Source organism: Lepidochelys kempii, chromosome 1 (genome assembly GCF_965140265.1).
Source record: "Lepidochelys kempii isolate rLepKem1 chromosome 1, rLepKem1.hap2, whole genome shotgun sequence".
Taxonomy (NCBI): domain Eukaryota; kingdom Metazoa; phylum Chordata; order Testudines; family Cheloniidae; genus Lepidochelys; species Lepidochelys kempii.
The window spans coordinates 256,582,092-256,597,782 of NC_133256.1; the positions used below are offsets into that span (position 1 = coordinate 256,582,092).

The 15,691-nt window shown below is 51.5% G+C and overlaps 1 protein-coding gene across 3 annotated transcripts in view; it reads right to left on the reverse strand.

Moving 5' to 3' along the window:
- ELFN2 (extracellular leucine rich repeat and fibronectin type III domain containing 2) overlaps nt 1–3,746 on the reverse strand; it is a 60,764-nt gene extending 57,018 nt beyond the window's left edge. For 2 of the 3 annotated variants that reach the window (XM_073330311.1, XM_073330283.1), the window contains exon 1: nt 3,658–3,746. The gene's annotated coding sequence lies outside the window, so the exon portion shown is untranslated. Of the gene's footprint in view, nt 1–3,270; nt 3,311–3,657 lie in introns of those variants that run through there. The other variant, XM_073330321.1, reaches the window with a different exon arrangement.
- Nucleotides 3,747–15,691: the final 11,945 nt, after the last annotated feature.

Sequence of the window (15,691 nt, forward strand, 5' to 3'; positions counted from 1 at the left end):
ATTAGAAAATTATTTTATGGATTCCATCTCTTATGTATTTTTATAGTTCTCCTCACTGTAGTACGTGGGCATCTTCCAAACCCCCATGACTCATGAGGTAGGTAAGTATGTTAATTTTCATCTTATAAATGAGGAACCAAGGCACAGATAAATTACTGTAGAACCTCAAAGTTACAAACACCAGAGTTACGAAGTGACCAATCAACCACATGCCTCATTTGGAACTAACTGGAAGTATGCAATCAGGCAGCAGAGACCAAAAAAAAATCCCACCACAAATACAGTACAAAAGTGTTTTAAACCATAAACTACCAACAAAATAAAGAGAAAGTTTTTAAAAAAGATTTGACAAGGTAGGGAAACTATTTATGTGTTTGTTTCATTTTAAGATGGCTAAAAGCAGCATTTTTCTTCTGCATAGTAAAGTTTCAAAGCTGTATTAAGTCAATGTTCAGTTGTAAACTTTTGAAAGAACAACCATAACGTTTTGTTCTGAGTTATGAACAATTCGGAGTTATCAACAACTTCCATTCCTGACATGTTCGTAACTCTGAGGCTCTACTGTAAGTGACACGCCTGACATCACCTAAGGAGTATGTGGTAGAGGTGAGAATTAAGCCCAGGTCTTCTGAAACCTAGTGCAATGCCCATAACCACAAGACCATCCGCCTGAAGCTCCCAACTGGCTATCCTACCGTTGATGTCATTCCTGTGACACCAATGCCAAAGTAGCATACCTGGCTCTTTTTTGTTATTATGTACAACATTAATCCTCTTTCATGTCGGTAGGAAAGCTCTCCCACCAGATCACCTCTGGAGAGAGGAGAGTCACTGACCTTCAACCTGGTCCCCCACCTCTGAACTCTTGCCTTTCAGCCCAACACAAGCCATTCTATAAACACCTTCTTTCTAGAAATGTGCTGTCCAGAATATTTTGTCCCTTGACACCCCAACATTCCATGTGGTGCTAGAATTCCTGTCTTTATGACCTGACTCAACATCATCACCGATTGAGGCTATGTGACTTAGTTGCAAAGCCTCATGTGAAACTGAGATTCCCTGACTGCCTGTAAGAATGCAGGCCAAAGCCAAGAAGACCATGACCATCCAGAGAATTTCAAAACGGTGGTGACCCTGGCTGGGGCTGGCCCAGGAGATTTTACCCCAGCTGCAGAAACTGAAGGATATGTCCAGGGGATAGCACTCCCTGGTTTTCTGCCAGCACCAGGGACATCCTGTCATCCTGGCCAGCGCTTCTGTTCTTTTGAAAAAGGAAACAAAACCATCCACACTCAATGCAATGGGGACTGCTCCCTGGACAAATGGCACCAACACCTCTCTATATGCGATGGCTGTACCACCTCGACCCCACACGGCCACATGGTCTACAATGGGCCAGGTTCTTGTTAAAGTGAGGCATTGCTCAGGTGTGTCTTTTGTCAGATGATGGTGTGAAGTGCTCTTCTGAGTTAAACTGGCTCTGACCCAGCTGCTAGGATCTACTGGAGCTTTCGAGGATCTAAACAGGCCTCCATGCAGCTGCTACGATTTTTAATGGCTGAAATGGCTCTGATATGGCCATTAAGGTCTTCTGACTGAGCCTAAACTAGTTTTGATGAGACTGCTAAGATCTCGCCTGCCTGAACTGGCTTTGGCATGGCCTCTAAGATCTCCCATGGCATGCTCCGGGGTGCATCCATTCATGGGGAAATGCCAAGCGGGAGAGAGGAATTTAAGCCACTTTTCACCCCTCTCATTTCTACCCTCATCTGATCAGTTTACCTATGTGAAATTAACAGTCTTCTTGTTTTAATCCCATCCTGCAATCCACTCTGTATGACACAAGCTGAACCCAATAACCCACCCAGAACCAGCCCTGCTCTTTGGCAGGTAGATCCCATGCCCCCAGTGCCTGGAGAGGTCTTCTCACCCACCCAGGCTCATCACCAGGGGGTGAGGGCCACAGACACAGCCCTGCCTATAGTGCCTTAGCTGTTGGCCAGGGCTGCCAGTCCCCAGGTTTGCACCCTTGTGGAGCTGCTGCCTTGCATGTGGAGGGGGCATATAGGGGGCAATCTGTTTGATGCGGGGCTCGCCCCTCCCTCTCCTCCCGCACCGCGGCCCCTGACATCTCCTCGCCTGTGCCTTCCTGCGGCGCAAACAGGGAGGGGGCGGCGAAGGGAGGCGGGGGGCGGCGGTATTTAAATAGATTAATAATGCATGTTCCATGCAAACGAAGCTTTCCCGGGCTGTTGCGTTAGCGCTGCCGGCAGGCTGCACCTCCCCCGGACCCACACCGGCGGGGGCTGCTCAGCGCAGAGCGCCGCGGTGGCCGCATCAGGCCCAGGCGCTTGGGGCCCCGCTCCCCAGCGATCCCACCCCTGCCCCGGGCGTGACACAGCGCGGCGCAGGCCAGCTCCCCCCGGGCATGGGCCCGGCCGCCCACCTCCCAGAGCGACCGGCCCAGAGCCCCGCTCAGCCCCCCGGCCTCGCGGGGGAAGGGGTGAAAATTGAACCACGCAGCGCTTCCAAGGCCCAGCCACACGTGCATGCATGTGCTGGGCACTCTCTCCGACCTGCAGCAGCCTGGCACCCGTGGGCACTCACACGTGCCCCCACGGGAGGACGCATGCACGTCCCGGGGCGCCCATGCCTGCATGCATGCTGACACACATGTGCACGGCGGCCAGCGGCCCCACGCGCACACAGGAGCAGACGCGCAGACAGCTCCTCCCGAGCGTGCCGGCTACTGCAGCACCGGCTGCTCTCCGGCCAGCTCCACGGTCTGTCCTGGGATGACAATGGGATGCGTCTGGTCCCTCTTGTTCAGATTCTCCTCCCCTCACCCCATGGTCCAAAGCAGGGGGCTGCTGACACATACAAATGTGGGCACACTTTCTCGGGTGCAATAAACCGGCGCGCGGGCACCCTGCTCCCAGCACACACACACACAGGCACCCGGCTCTCTGGGCTGGCCCCTGTGGCGCTGGCCAGCTGCAGGCACACACCACACGTTCCCGGGGAGCCTCCTGCAGCCAGTGGAGCCTGCCAGCAGAGCACGGGGGAGCCAGGCACAGCAGCCGGGGGCTGACTTTCCCCACCCACCCAAAACATACCCCCGCCACCCACGCACCCCTGCCTCTGCAAAGAATCCCCGCCAAAGTTTGCAAAGCCACAGAGGCTGGAGAAAAAGGTGTGTGTGGGGGTGGGTGGGGGACTACACAATCTCTCTCTTGCCCCTATAGTTGCCAGCAAAAAATTAAAACCTACCCCTCTTGCTCCCGCAGGGGTTGCAATGGGGAAATCCAGCCGACCCCAGCTGCACGCCGCCGACTCGGCAGCTATTCACGATCCCCAGGCACACAGAGAGACCACGGGCGTGCAACGCACGGCTCCCTCCCTCTCCTCTTCACGTGTGCTTCATCTGGCCGGCCAGCCCCTCGGAGCCGCTGCTCTTCCTTCACCTGCCTTCCCCCCCCCCCCCCCCGGCCCCAAAGCAGTGACAGCTTCGAAGAGAGATCGGAAGGGGGAGGGAGAGATGCAGAGGCGGGTTTGATCCTTCTCGCCCTAACCTGGCTGGGAGACACGGGGCGACACGAAGAGCCGGGGAGCCAGCCCCACGGTGCATGCACAGCCGCCGCCGAGCGAGACACGTACCTGCCGCTCCCGCGGGGAGACTCTCAGACCCCTCCTGGCTCCGAGGATCGCTCCTGCAAGGGCTGGCGCTCCCGCCGCGCGCGCGCCTGTGTGTGTGTGTGTGTGTGCGCGCGCGGGGGGGCCCCCTCCCCCGGCCTCACCCCTTTGCACGGTGGGTTCCCCTCTCCCCCAGCTGCTTCATTGCCCCGAGGCCCAGCGGCCGGGCTCACGACCCCCCGGCCGGGCGGAGACGGAGGCTGAAGCCGGGGCGGGCGGAGACAGGCGGGGGATTGGCCGCCGCTGCAGCTGCATCACGGGGAGCACCAGGCAGAAGGGGCCGTGGTGGCATTTAAACCGCCAGTGATGACTTCGGCCCGGGCTCTGGGGCGAGGCGAGGCTGCTGCTCCCAGCCGGGCAGGCTGTGACAAGCGAAGGTCTGTCTCCCCTGGAGCTAGCGCCCAGGCTGCACCGCCTTGCCCAGCCACAGCTCCGGTGCACACAGGTAAGGGGGTGGGCCTCCGTTAGATATGTTAAAACACACACATGCACCAGCTGCTGGGAGACTACCCCCTCCCCTCACGCGATCGCACACATGCAACAGCTGCTGGGCACTGCACCCCTCCCCTCACACGATCGCACACATGCAACAGCTGCTGGGCACTACACCCCTCCCCTCACGCGATCGCACACATGCAACAGCTGCTGGGAACGACCCCCTCCCCTCACGCGATCGCACACATGCACCAGCTGCTGGGCACTACACCCCTCCCCTCACACGATCCCACACATGCAACAGCTGCTGGGCATGCAGCTACATAGCTGCTGAGACACTATCGTTCCCCATACACACAAGCACAACAGCTACAGGGAAATCATCGTATCCCTCACAGAAACAGACACACACAAGTGGTGTAGAAAAATAATGCCTGCCTCCAACCCCCTGCCCTCCCACACCTAGATATATGCAGCAGCAGAAAGGAAGATAGCTCTGTTCCTCACATTCACAAACACCACAGCTGTAGAAAAACTGGCCACTCTCTGAGACACAAACACACACAGACAGACACAACAGCTGCAAAGAAACTCCTCATGTCTTTCGCCCAAACACACACATGCAACAATGGAAGGGAAATGGTCCAAGTCCCTCAAACGCAGCTGCAGAGAAACCGCTCACATCTCCTTCTCCCAACGCACACATGCACACAAAGAACAGCTGGAGTGAAACCAGCAGCTCTGCACAAATATAAACACACATACAACAGCTTCTGGAAAACTACTCATCTCTCTGTCTCTCTCTCTCTCACACACACACACACACAGAAGCTGATGGGAAACAACTGACATCACACACAAAAATGCAGCAACTCTAGAGAAACTACCCTGTTGATCAAACATATCCGCACAAGCATATGAAACAGCTATGTTATTATTAATTATTACTATTTGTATTGTGATATTACCAAGGCGCCCCAGTCATGGACTCGGAGCCCATTGTGCTAGGCCTGTCTAAACAGAACAATAAGATGGTATAACTACTCCATCTATCAAACACACACACACCACACGCAAGTGTGGGGAACAACTATAGAGAAACTCTCTCCTCTGTTATAATAATAATACTTAGCTCTTTTCAGCTATAGATCGCAAAGTGCTTTGCAAAGGAGGTCAGTATCATTATCCCCATTTTACAGTTAGGGGAAACTGAGGCATAGAGAAGTAAAGTGACTTCCCCGAAGGTAAGCAATTAGGCCAGTGACAGAACCGGGAATATAACCCACATTTCCTGACTCCCAGTCCAGTGCTCTATACACTAGGACACACTTCCTCTCTCTCTCACACGCACACACATACACACACACAAAACTATCCACATCCCTCCCAGTGGCACTAATTATGGAGGGCTGGGGGGCGAGGTTTTTACATTTGCTCAGAGTTCCACGGGGTAGAGCCGGGGCAGGGCCAGGGCCCAACCACTTTTAAGAAGTGGTCCAATACTAAATCAGAGCCACTGCTGCCGGAGTGGTTCAGAGCATCACTCCAGCTGTGCGGTTGCAACACTACTGAAATTGGACCCAGCCGCCCCATCTCTTAGACATACACAAACACAGGCAACAAGTGTAGAGAAAATAGCCCCTTCCTTTACTCTCAGATTCAAAGTTGCAGGAAAAGTAGCCCCAGCCCTCACATATGCAATAGCTGCAGAAAAGCTGTTCTTTCTCCCATACACAAAACACACAAGTACCCCAGTGCTAGGGAAACCAACTACCTGCACTCCACACACATATTGCATTGGCAATAGCCTCAAAGAATAATTGTATCTCTCACACACACGCTCTCTCTCTCTCTCTCACTCTCTCTCCAGCTTCAGGAAAACTACTTTATCTTGCCCAGCCACAGCTGTAGGAAAACCACCCACAGTGCACACACACAGACTTGAGAATCCAAGGGACTATGAATGGACAAGATATATTACGCCCCATCTGGTCCATCCCCTGGTCCAGTGCAGAATTCTTCCTTGCAATATATTCTTCACGGCTTTGTCCGCTGCATTTGTAAATGTCCGTGGGGGATTATCCCATGGCTGAATAGACTATACACATTAAGAATGTTTTCCACACCTTCGACCTAAGTCAGCTGTAGAGACAGTCCCTCTCCCAGTTCATCACCCAATAAGCAAGGCCTTCTCCTCTCCCCTGTCCACTGCCACATTAGTAGCCTAGCCTTCCAGACATCCCTCAGCGCTCAGTTTCGTAAACGTCGCCCTCCACAAAGATCAGTAAGCAGACAAGGGTGTAGGGTCTGGGCCCCATTAAGGCATCTGTATGACACTCTGGAGAAGGGGGGTTGAAGTAGCCCCATAGAGCCCCCTCAGGGTGTTTGGGGAGGGAAGGTGCAAGCCATTCCCAAAGGAGCATGAGGGGAGGAAGTCATTCAACCTATCTCCCCCCATCCCACACACACACACTTCTTGATCCAGGTGTGACCCCATGAGTGGGAAGGGGGAGGGGAGGAAAGTGGCTGTATGCACAGGGTAATCTGCCTTTGGAGCCTGGTGAGTGGTGGCAGGGGAAGGGGTCACATTGAGAGGGATTCTGATCACCATGCCAGCTGAGCTCTCTCTCTCCCTCCCTCCCTCCCTCCGTCTGTCCGTCTGTCTCAGTCCCTCATCCCGGGGCTGCATTCCGATTCCCTGCTCTGCGAGGGAAAGAAGGAGGGACCCATGAGGAGGCCAGGCTCAGCCTCTCGCTGCAGTCAGAATCTCTCCACTGATCTATAATGCGGTGAGCAGTGACAGATTGATTTTACAGCTCTCCTTGGAGCCGGCCGCTGGCCCTGCGCGTGGGATGAATCAGCTTTCTCTGGGCCTTGGCTTTTAGTTCATTATTTTCTCTGAACCTCCCTCGCAGGCAGCTGGAGAGAAAGAGAGAGGGAGAAACACAAAGTTGGCGGAAGGGTTTTTTTTGTTGGACGTTCCCGCACTCACAGCGTGGGGCAGGGACTCCAGAAGGTGGGAAAGAAGAGGGAGGGGGAAGGGAAGGGAAGGGAAGGGCCTGTTGTCCATTAACTGGTACCTTGTTCTGCACCTGCTGCCCTGTTCAGAGAAGCCAGGTCCATTTTACATGACTAACTAGTTGCTCCATGTACACTGTTTGGGAGATGGAAAGCACTACATAGGGCTAAGTAGTATTCATGATGATGATGATTATACCAGAGCCTTATTCTGCACTGAATGGAGCCTGGGTCTATTTTAATGTTACCAGTACTGGCTTCTGCAACACAGAGATTGGGTTCATTTGGCATAGTACCAGTACCAACTGCTGCCCTAACAGCCCTGTATATAGAGGCCGGTTCCAATGACATGTTACCGGCACTGGCAGACTGAACGTCGTCCCCTTGGCACGTCTATGGGATTGCTGACTAGCAGGCGCTCACAGGTGAGTTGAGTTGGAGAGTTCACTGCCCTAGAAATCAGCTCCCAGGGGCAGGGGTGGCAGGTTTGTAGAAATTTTGGTGGTGCCCAGAACCCGCCCCTGCCCAAACTCAGCCCCCCACCTGCCCAAGGCTCTGGGAGGGAGTTTGGGTGGGGGAGGAGGTCTGTGGTGTAGGCCCTAGGCTGGGGCAGGGGATTGGGGTGCAGGCTCTGAGAGGGAGTTTGGTGATGGGAGGGGGTGCAGAGGGAGGGGGTGTGGGATGAGGGCTGTGGGGTGTGGCTGCAGATGTGGGGTTTGGGGTATGGGAGGGGCTAAGGGCAAGAGTAGGGGTGTAGGGAGTGAGAGCTCTGTCTGGGGCTGGGAATGAGGGGTTTGGGATATGGGAGGGGCTCAGGGTGAGAGTAGGAGTGTGAGGGTGAGGGCTGTGTCTGGGGGTTTTGGGGGGTTAGAGAGGCTAGGGGCTCAAGCAGAGGGTTGGAGTGCAGGGGGATGAGGGCTATGGCTGGGGCTGGAGATAGGGGTTTGTGGTGTTGGAGGGGGCTCAGGGCTGGGGCAGAGGGTTGGGGTGCAGGGGGATGAGGGCTCTGGCTGGGGCTGGAGATGAGGGATTTGGGATGTTGGACGGGCTCAGGGCTGGGGTAGAGGGTTGAGGGTGCGGTGGGGAGGTGAAAGTTCTGGCTGGGGGTGTGGGCTCTGGAGTGGGGCAGGGCTGGGGATGAGTTTGGGGTGCAGGCAGGCTGCTCCGGGACAGGGGCCAGAGAGGAGGACTCCCCCCAGCCCTTTCCCTGCCGGCACCAGCGAGCTCTGGGGGAGGAGCCCCCCTTTCCTAACCCCCCCCCCGGCAGCACACTCACCCCCACCACTGTCACTGCATGTGCTCCTAGGACCCCTCTCAGGTCCAGGAATCTCCCTCGCCTCCCCCGTGGTGGGTGCCAGGGGGTGCTGCGTGTGCCTCCTCCCCTGCTGTTGCCCCTGACTGTAGCCTCACTGGGGGTGAGGGATGGGGCTGCCTCCTTGCCCAGCATGGGGCAGGAGAGGTGCCTGCACGCGGAGGGGCCCCCTGTGCTGGTGGAGGGTCCCGCCGGAAAAGGGAAGGGTCTGAGGTGGAAGGGCAGGCTCAGGGTCAGTGTGCCCTGGCAGCGGAGTAGGGGGCACTAGGACCCTGCAGCAGCAGTTGCTGTGGAGAGGCAGCATGGAAGAGGCAGAGGCAGGGACACTCTGCTGGGGGGCTCCCAGAGGCAGCAAGAGTCGGCGGGGGACACTCAGGGGAGGTGCAGGGGGGCAGCAGGTGGGGTCACCCAGCCCCAAATATTGGTGGAGCTGGGCCCCTGGGCTCTGAATATTGCTGGTGCTAAGGCACCACGTGGAGATATAACTCGCCGCCCCTGCCCAGGGGTGGGCATGGCACTGCTGGCATTGGCCAAATTACCCTTGGCAATCTGAGCCAGCCGGACTCATCGCTCAGTCCATTGCAAACCCCACTCAAGAGGAGAGTAATAAATCCCACTACCTAGTCTGAAGAGGCAGGATGAGGTCAGGTTTTCAGATATGTACCCAAGAGCATCGTGTACCTCCAGAGTCGGGAGGGAGCCATCAGGACCCTGCACGGAGCCATGGATTTGTGCAGGACGAGGGGCTCTGGGTGACGTATGCCTAATGGGAGGCAGGCACAGTTTGGTATCTAACGGAAGATAGGGATATTCCGCTCTCTGTCCCCAGGCTCCGTGTAATGAATTGGAGCTGATCTCTGCTACATCTGAATCTGAGTCTAGACCCACTGCTTAAAAGACATGTCAGAGCTGCCTATGGGCTCTAGGGAATGTCACCCTGATGGGACACACCCCTCCCACCTGGCCTGCAGGAGAGAGAGAGGAGAATCCTACCTCCAGTTCTTTCCATTCCAGCCTTCTTCCCACTCATGGCTCCCCCTGTCAGACCCCACCCATTCCTCCCTCTGCTGGGGTGAAAGAGGAGCTTGGCCCCAATGTTCAGTCTATCCCAGGCTTCTCCTTCATACCCTGCTCTCTGAATGGGGATGGAGCCCTGGGTGAGACACAGGCTGCCTCTGATCCTGGCATGTCCCAGGGCCTCCTTGGAGGGGACAGATTCCTGGACTTACAGGGGGGAATGAGGGTGTCCCGTGGAAGAGAGGAAAAGGAGTGGAGCTGGAGTCACAGGGAGCAGCTATACAAAGGGAGCTATGATATCATTATGATGGCTGCACCAATCCCAGGCAGACAGCTTTCCACATCAATCCCATCCCCCCCCTCGCCATATCTCCATCCTCCCCACCCCACCTCGCAAATGCCTGTTGACCTGCACACCATGTTTCAATCACCCCCTTAGGGGACAGCTGGACAGGGATGAGAAAGTGGCCTTCAAGACAGACGGACAGACTTGTGTACTTCAAAATCAAAAGTCCTTTTGATCTTCAAAGATCAATGGGAGATGAGACAGAGGAGGGTGGGGAAAGAGGTGGCAGGGGGAGACAAAGAGAGAGAGTGAGGTTTCCTAGATTTCTACCCCAGTGAGAGGAAGAGAGACAGCACATTCCGTCTCATCCACTTTGGGTAATCTTTTAATCTCTTCTGTTTTAATCTTTCACGTCAGGAATGAGATAAAATAAATATTAAAAAAGAAAAACCCACAGTTGGAATGGGGGAAGGAGGAGACAGACAAACAGACAGTGTATCCTTTCCAGGCCTTCTCTCTCCTTCCCTCCCTTTCTCCACTGTCAAGCAGGAGCCTGATTCAAGGCAGTGTGGGATAGTGGATCGAGCATCTAACTGACAGCCAGGATACCTGAGATCATGGCAGTACCATTGACTCACTGTGTGGTGTTGGGTAAGTCCTCACACCATTCTGTGCCTCAGTTTCCCCAACTTTTGGAAGGGCTGTGGGAGCAGGAGATGAGAAGCAGTAGATGTGGGAGCAGTAGATGTTGTTAGTGGGATTTCAACCCTCTCATGAGCTGAGGGTGAGAATAACAAATGAGCCCACAGTGAGCCACAGGGAAATAATCCCAGCCAGTGTGGCCCATGGAGGGGACGAGAGTGGGGGCATCATCAATTCCCAGGGCAGAGCTGGGAGATGGAGATTATGATGTGAAAAGGTCATGGCCCCTCCCCACCTTCTCCCATAGCTAATGGCAAAGGATCCAGTCCTGGCTCCCATTGAAATCAACAGCAAAACTCCCATCCATTTCAAAGGCAGCAGGATTGGACTCTCTTTATTTCTTCTGTGCCCTTTCTAGGCTATTGATTGACCTGTGTTTAGTGAGAGATAGCTAAGATATTAAATGAGACATTTGTTTAACAAAAATATAGATCCCAGAAGGAAAATTGAACAGACTTCTATAGCACAGTAATAGGTGCAGTCAAAAAACCAGAGAAAGAGAGAGAGAATCTTCCTATATGCATGGAAAGTGCTCAACACGTAGTAATGATGGTAATGCAATTATTATTAGATTTATACAAAAATATTGAAGGCTACAGATTTCACTGTCACAAATTATCAAAACAAATAACATTATGAATATTTTACATATCTATCTCCCTTATATACAATCCTAGCCTATAGAATGTCACTTACTAACCCATGGATCATAAATATTCTAAAGAACCGAAAATTGATACAGTATAAAATAGTAACTTGACGACAGACTCCACTTAATTAGAGCAGGGCCACAGGGATGCTGAACTGGCCTCGTGAACTCATATACCATGGGTAGTTCCTCCCTCTCTCTGTTAACAAATTAGCCCTTCAGCTGCTGCACTGAGGTGACAGCTGCTTCCCTCTTGGTGTTTGATCCTGAATGGTGCTGAGCACTTGGGGTGAGATCCTGGCCCCGCTGATGCATATGGGAGTTTTGGCATTGCCTTCAGTAAGGCCCTCGGCCCGTGCTCCAGCAGAGCACTCGAGCCTGCACAGGGACAGTTCCACTGAAGTCAACAGGACTGTTTGTGGGCATTGTTGGGTTGGGACCAGAGGGCTCAGCTCTTTGAGGATGGAGCCCTCAGTGTCTGGCTCAAAGCCCATGCCAGGTGAATGCAGTGTAAAGGTGGTTTCCACTGGTGCTGGGTGAATAATGCAAATACCTTTAGGCAGCTATTCAGGCAACGCTTTCTGTGGATCCACTTGGCCATATCCATGCCCCTTTCACATTCACTTTCCATAAGAGTTTGAGCAATAACGTTTTGCTCACAAAAATGTTGGCAGAATATGAATTTCAGAGTTGCAGCTGGTGTGAATACCATGGAGACCAAAATGACTGTTCACACACAAGTACCTTCACCAGAAATGCTTCTTGCATCTTCACTCAAACAGAGAGCAGGAAAGAATGCATGTGACTTATCTGACCAATCACAACTCAGCAATGTGGTTTGAATGTGGGATATTTGCAATCAACCTAACGAATGCAAGAAAATTGAAATAACATATAAATTGTGATCTGCAAGCAGAAAAAGAGGTTCCATTGGTTGAATGAATTATTCTTAACAATTAGTTGCTCACCTCTGCTTTCAGGATTCCAGAACTTAACAGAACGAGTCAAACTGGAAATATGGCCAGGAACTTATTAAAGGTTGCTCTTACTTCTTAGTCCAAACCTCATCTTCTGTTGTTTGTTACAATATTTCCTTACATCCTATCCATCTCATGCCTATTACTATCTATCCATCCATCTGTCAGGCGCCTGTCACTGGTACCTATGCAGCGCTCTCACCTGGTATCTCATCCAACTCCCACTGAAGTCACAGGGAGCCTTGCCATTGTCTTTAATGGGAATTGGATTGGGCCTCCTGGCCCTTTTCCCATAATTCCCCTCTCCAGTCCCTCCACCTGCCCTGCAATCTCCACCCAGCAGAGTTCCCCACCCTTTACTCCCTGAGGGCCACACTTTTGCCTTCACTTCCAGAATGCCAATGGATAAAGAGAATCTAATCTCCCAACCGACCCCATCTCCGCCCCATCGATAAGGCAGGAAGATGGCTTTAATGAGGAACAATTTGCTATTCAGTAGGTCCTTAATTAATATTAAAATCTAAGGCAGGTGTTGAGTTTTAATTTTAAATCTTCTCTCTTTTTTTTTTTACATTTATTTCACCTTGTTAACGCATTTGTGATTTAGATGCAGTTTCCTCTCTCCACCGTGCTTAATGAGTCGCAGGCTTTATTCCCTCTCACTCTTGTCCTCATGGGAGCATGCTTTGATTTTCTAGTGGGTGCATGAAAACACAGATTAAAGCAATTAGACAGAAATAATCTTAGGGAGAGGAGAGAGAGAGATCCAGAGCGCCTAATTATATCATTTTAATCAAGACACAATTATGCAGAGACTTTTATAGATGATAAATTAGCCAAACTCCAAAGGCAAAAAAGTATCATTTTAAATACTGTGCATTGCGCCTGTTGTTTCCTCTTTTCAAACTTTCCTGAACTGGATTTCTAGGGCTCATCTGTCCTGGGTTCTGGAGGCAGCCTGTGGGAGAGGGAGGCGAACCAAAACTGAATTTCAGTGCTCACTGAATTTGTTAGCATTTTACTGATTAGCTGAGGAAGTTGTGTCTGCTAACAGGCCACCGTTTACTGCAGAAGAATTCCAGCAGTTTATAAATCAGACAGAGCTTGGGTTTGGTAAGAAAAGACAGGGATCTGGATGCTTGCAACTTCACCATGTTTTATTTCCCCCAGTACACCCCAAAAGGATACGCCCAGCAGCTTCCTCGTAAGGATTCTGGGTCGTGTAGTCCAAGAGGCAATTTCCTGTACTATATGTTACAATTAGAACCACCACTAGAGGGTTTCCAAAATACTGTGGGCAAGAGTCCGCTCTGTGTTGCACTGTTATAAACATAGAGTAACTCCAACCAGTTTTACTCCAGTGAAACTGTGATCAGAATCTGGTACCATGAACGCATTACCGTACAGGATGCAGCCCCCCAGAAGAGGAGGGAGAAGTGGAAATGGAATGCTTTCTGGATGCAGCCTCTAAGACTAGGAGAGCCTGAAATGGATGTCAGGGCCCACCAGGAATGGATTCCAGCCTCATCTCATGGGCAGTGAAGAAGAGGATTGTTCAGTCTCCATGGCCCATTCAATACTTGGCTTCTGCTGGGGCTGCCAAGAGAAGAATCAATCAACATCATTCATAATAGGGAACACCTGTCTACTAAAAAGAGACCCTGCCTCCTCACAAATCGAGTTTTTATTTGTATTATAGTAGCACCCTCAGTAGCAGTAGAGAGATTATTTTACCTCTGCATTAGGCAGCAGTGTGAGTGCTGCTGGAATACTGTGTCCAGTTCTGGAGACCACAATTCGAGGATGTTGATAATTGGAGAGGGTTCAGAGAAGAGCCACGAGAATGATAAAGGATTCGATAACATGCGTTGTAGTGACAGATTCAGAGAGCGCAATCTATTTAGCTTAACAAAGAGAAGGCTAAGGCGTGTCTTGATGACAGTCTATCAGTATCTCCATGGGGAACAAACAGTTAACAATGGGCTCTTCACTCTAGCAGGGAAAGAGAAATGGTTGGAAGCGGAATATAGACAAATTCAGACTAGAAACAATGCAAACATTTTTAACAGTGAGAGTAATTAACCATTGGAACAACTTACCAAGGGCTGTGGTGGATTCTCCATCACTGCCAACCGTAAGAGGCTAATTAATTAAGAGGAGCTATTATCAGCAGGGGGGAAAAAATTAACGTAGGTTTCAACAGAGACTGGGAATGGCTTGGACATTACACTAATTGAATCTATTTCCCCATATTAAGTATCCTCACACCTTCATGTCAACTGTCCGAAATGGGCCATCTTGATTATCACTTTAAAAGTTTTTTTTCCCTTGCTGATAATAGCACCTCTTAATTAATTAGTCTCTTACAGTTGGTATGGGTACTTCCACCTTTTCATGTTCTCTGTATGTATAAATATCTTCTTACTATATGTTCCATTCTATGCATCCGTTGAAGTGAGCTGTAGCCCACGAAAGCTTATGCCCAAATAAATTGGTTAGTCTCTAAGGTGCCACAAGTCCTCTTGTTCTTTTTGCTAGGTATTATTGTTTCTCTAGACCAGGTTTTACAGGTGAGCTGGTGGATCGTGTTAGCTAACTCAACCTAACTAGTACCTTTAGCGGTCTAGTCAAGACTAAGGTTGTGCTTTAGCACATGCAAGCTGGCCAAGCTAGGCTGTAGCTCAACTGTGTAAGACGAGTCTAGCAATAAGATCACTTCTGCGAGGGGTGCTGTGAGGCAGTACTTCTTTAACTGTCCAGTGCTTTCAGATGCTAGGAATGAAGGTGCTAGAGAATTATTAAATTCCCTCTCCACTTGCAGGCAGCTATAGTATTCTTCACTTCCTGGCCTATCTGGCTGCGCAGTGTTTCAATGTGCTATTAAGCTGGTGCTGCTCTCCCCCAGTGACAAGTAAAGGGAGTTCTCTCTACCCATTAACTAGCTCATGAGGATGTTGTGAGGTTTGAGTCATTAGTGCCCGATTCTGCCCCCCTTTCTCACTGAGTAGCATCTTACTCCATGAATAGCTCCACTGAAACCACTGGACCCACATGTGAAGTAAGAGCCTATGCAGTGTGAGTAAGGGGAGCAGAATCCAGCCCACAATATTTGTATGCACCCACCTCTGTGATGCCCGAGTGCTAATACCCGAGATGAGGTGCTTTGCATCCCAACCTAGGAGTGAAAGGCTCAGCAACCCATTCCACAATGCCCCCAAGCTGTTCCGTTTCCCAGACTGGAGTGGGTAACCCTAAGGTGAAAGGCTGTCCCTAAGATTCCATATTTACCGTACCCATCCTCGGAGCGTGTGTCTGTGGATGTGTGTGTGTTTATGAATGCGATGCCTTGATTTGCCATGCCAGGGAAGTGTGATTGAATGTTTATGTGAACCAAGACTGTGCGGGTGTGTCTGAGCGACAGCCTGTCTCCTAGACATTTCTCTCATACCACTTGTGTTGTCTATTACTTCATCTTGCAGAAAGTCAAGTGGGTTTGTAGTCCCCCTGCTGTGACTGGGAAGATCCCTGTTCACCACCCCCTCACCCAAGAAGACACACCCCACACCCGAGATCCAAACCACACAAACAGGCGGAGGGCCAGG